Genomic DNA, 4,608 nt, shown 5'->3' on the forward strand with positions numbered 1-4,608 from the left:
CACTGTTTTGTTTCGTTGCTTTATTTTAATGTGAAACGCGGCCATCGGAATGGAAGAAAGTAAGAAACACACACACAATCCACATGGGGGCACATTTCAAGTAACGACTTCTTCAGCGGAGCAAATGTTTAGTATATTTCAAAATACAATTTACAGCTATAATTAGAAATTCAGGAATACATAAAAAATATCCAAGCATTTTTTTATATTTTGAATGCATAATATTTGATGACCAAATGAACTTATGAGCGTATGAAAATGGATGGATGGCTAATGTATATGTTTACAATCAGGGGTACTGTATATAATACTGGGCCAGAACTGAGTGGTCAGATTGTAACATACAAAACACATCAAAGAAAAAAAAGGATATTTATTTTAATATTTTTTATAATTCATTGAAAACATTCCAGCATATCTCAGATAGCAGAATTTGTCATTGTTACATTTACAGCAAGTGTCGGCGTTGACTTTAGGGGCAACCCTCACACTTTATTCATATGTTAACACTGACTGGCCAAATTTCTCATTGATAAATTTTAATTAAATATAACTTGAGGTTCACTTTAAAGCCAAACCTGACACAGTCTTAGCAATTCGGGATTTGAAGATGTCATGAAGTTACTCCTTTTCAGTCAATGAAATGAATTCCTCTTAAAACAATCTGACATGCTTTACAGCAGCGGTTCTCAAACTAGGGGGGCGCGAAGTAACAGAAAAGGGGGCGTGAAGATGTGAAAAAAGAAAATAAGAATCAAAAATATGAAAAATACATTTATTGAAACCAAAACAAATGAACTTAAACTACATTCTGATACTAGAAAAATAAATATAGAGCTAGATAAATGTCGATAACAGTTAAGTAGGTATAATAAGATATGCATCTATATATATCATTAATTAAAAAAAACAAATTGGTATTAGTGGGCTCCTTTCAAAAAAACGTTAGGGGGGTGCAATTAAAACTGTTATGAAAACTCGGGTCGCAAATACTTAAAGGTTGAGAAATGCTGCTGTACAGTATAATATTTAGGAAGTGAAACGCTAATACCAAATGCTTTCGTGCTGTTTGGACATTAAAAATCTTTTTGGGTATCATATGTTGGGATAGAAGTGTGGCTTTGTACAGGGAGATTCACTCAAAACAGGCCCCGAATGTTCTGTTGTAACTCCCGTTAGGATGAAGCAATCTGAACCAAGAAAATCCGCTCTATACCTTGATGTATGTGTATTACATGTGATCCTCAAAGTGGTTTCTGTTTTCTGCCAGACACATTTCGACACAGCGCTCCATGTTCCTGAATGTAATGGCAAGTGTCTCGGGGCGGGGAACAGCAGCAATTTCACGTTGGGTGTTTTCCTTCAAATCTTCCACAGTGCAAGGCTTGTTCCAATGAGCAGACCCCAAAGGAAGAAGTCTGGTGGTGTCGGATCCGGCGACCGTGGTAGCCAAAGCCCCTTTGCAATGACCCTGTTGCTGAAGAAGGACTCAATTTATGCCGTGCTCCTTGCCGATGTGTGACACGTTGCTCCATCTTGCTAGAAGTAACCTTCCATTAACTCACGATCATCCAGTTGATTCTGATATCGCTTAAATGAATTGGTGACCAGTAGGTTCATACCATGAAGACACACTGCTCGATACTGTACACCACCATCCTGATGAGAAGTCGAGTAACTGAGTGAAGGGGTAAGGGCGATATGCACCCAGGAGTTGCAAACGGAGGTTAAACGTCGCAACGGCTGTCCGGCGCCTACCTCATTGCTCCGACGCAGGGGCATCCCGGCTTGTTTGAAGCTCCATACACTGAGGAGCTCATTGCACGTTGTTTCGTTCAGATTGCTTCATCCTAGAGAGAGTTATTACAGAATATTCGGGGCCTCTTTCGAGTGAATCTCCCTGTAGCTATTAGTTTTCTCTTTTGATGTGAATTTCATATAAACATGTTGTACCCGTTTATAATTTAGGCGGATTACATTTACACCCGGCATTAAAATGCGTTTCCAGTGTCCGCTGCTAGCCTTTAGCTAGATTGGAAACTGCCTCCTCCTAATGATCCAACAAGAAAAAGTGAAAACAAGGTGACATGTGTTATGAATTACTTTTAAATAAATGTTTTGTAGTCACTCTGCAAAAAGTTCAGTATATAGAGTATAGTTATTTACTCAACACATCTACTGGACAGTGTCAAGTGAACTCTCCATTGTACGTGAACCACTCTAACTAGATAAAGAGGAGGTAACACGTAATCAGTCATCCTGTAGACTGAGGAAAGTTACCAGGAAAGTTAGGAACTTAAAGTACACAACTTATCACATGATTTAAACTACACCATGTTTTAAGCAAGGCTAAAGGAAACCTGTTGTTATATAGATGGGTATTGTAAAACACAAGAAAAGATAGGAAAAAAGAGTTGGGGAACCACCCTGTATATTGTATACACCGCAAGCAACAAAAGATTAGACCCAGAGAACTGTCTGGGTCAGCGTCCAAATAGGGACAGGACAGGAAAGGAAGGTGCTGGAGAAGAAGAGGCGGGTCCGTGTGGTGGGGAGTGGGGGGTTCAAACCGGAAGTGAGGTCAGACAGAGGCGTGGTTAAGAAGGAAATGCAGGAACTGGAGGCGCTTTACGTAGGTTTCTGTTCAGGTGATCTGCAGAATAGGGAGAAGAAAGGTTAGTGTACTTCGTCAATCCCTGCCCTTGTTTTTTGCCCTTGGTTAAGCCCTTAGCCTGCCTCCCAAGCGCATGTGTGATATATATATATATATATATATATATATATATATATATATATATATATATATATATATATATATATATATATATATATATATATATGTGTGTGTGTGTGGGTGTGTGTGTGTGTGTGAGTACACACGGTCCAAACTTGCGTTTTAAAATCAGGTGAAAGTATCTGCATCCACACTAAAATGGCCGAAAATGCATATGACATGGTTGTCCACCACTACTGCACATGTCAACAGTATAGATGTCTTACCCATCCTTGAAAGGATGTCAGCGGTCATGGGGTTTATTGCAAAACTGTAGGCACTGATAAATTATTACATTCATACTGTGCAAAACACAATTTAGATGCACACAGGTAAACAACACAACAAACTTTAAGGAAAGCAACTCTTCTGTGCCTGCTATGTTGGAATATGGTTTCATCCATGAAGGGTGAACAATAAGCGAAAGAGACGTTGTAATGAGCAGGATCCAATCAGGGCAATATGCAAAAACAAATCGAGCGTGTTTTCAAAAAAGCTGCATGTGTGCGTGTCCACACCATTATGCTGAGGCTGCGCTTTAGAAGTATACACCTTTGGAAGCATTTTTCAGTAGTGCAAACAAAAGACGAAAACAAAGACTACTGTCTGTGTTTTTAAATGAAGGCATAATAGTGCGGATAGGGCCATAGTGCAGGTATTCAGAATTTAATGTAGTGGCGTAATTACTACTGATTGCTGACTGACTATGGTGAGCTGTGCTCATTGTGTCCCGTTGGCGAGGTCACAGAGAAGAAAAGTGACCCGGAGAAGCAGGTAGAGGTCAAAACTGGGAGATCAAGCCAAGCAAATCGTCAAAATGGAGAAAAGAAGATGGGACTCCAAAACCGAAAAACAAAATCATAAACTCAGATATATAAACCGCAAGGATAAAGATTTGGGATATTAAAGTTGGATGCGGTGGCATCATTTTAGATGACGATTAAACCCATCGCCAATTCGGGCTTCATCAGCGCCACATCTTCCCCTAAACTCTGGGAAGCTCTCTTGGACACGAATAACACAAAATAATGGTGCTTGTCGGGAACCAAGATAGCATTGTGGTAAACAAAAACGCAGGCAGTAGCAGCCAAATTCACTTAATGTTTCCACACTGACGTTCACTTCAGTGCATGTGCCTCTACATTTGCTCGTACACTTCTCATTTAACGTGAACACATGTATGTCAAGGCCTGATGCAACCTAAATAATGCACACCAAGCACTAGTAAGCTAGCATGTAGAGCGTATGTCAGGGGTCCTCAATCACGGTCCTGGAAGGCCGCAGTGCACACAGGTTTTCATTCCGGCTATTTCCCTAATTAGAACTCGGCCTAGGCGGCACGGTTGCACAGTGGGTAGCGCTGCTGCCTCACAGTAAGGAGACCTAGATTCAGTTCCTGGGTCCTCCATGCGTGGAGTTTGCATGTTCTCCCCGTGTCTGCGTGGGCTTCCTCCGGTGCTCTGGTTTCCTCCCACAGTCCAAAGACATGCAGGTTAGGTGCACTGGAGATCCTAAATTGTCCCTAGTGTGTGCCTGGTGTGTGTGTGTGTGCTATGCAGTGGGCTGGCACCCTGCCTAGGATTTGTTCCTGCCTTGTGCCCTATGCTGGCTGGGATTGGCTCCAGCAGACCGCCGTGACCCTGCGTTAGGATATAGCGGGTTGGAAAATGACTGACTGACTGAGAACTGATATTGAAACTTGATATTTAACTTGAATTCATTAAAGACAAATTTTAGTTGCATTGTACATCAGAGGTCCCCAGTTACAGTCTGCAGTGGCTGCAGGTATTCACTTCAACCAATTTCTTAATTAGAACCCAATTACGTACCAGTAA

Source organism: Erpetoichthys calabaricus, chromosome 5 (assembly GCF_900747795.2).
Source record: "Erpetoichthys calabaricus chromosome 5, fErpCal1.3, whole genome shotgun sequence".
Taxonomy (NCBI): domain Eukaryota; kingdom Metazoa; phylum Chordata; class Cladistia; order Polypteriformes; family Polypteridae; genus Erpetoichthys; species Erpetoichthys calabaricus.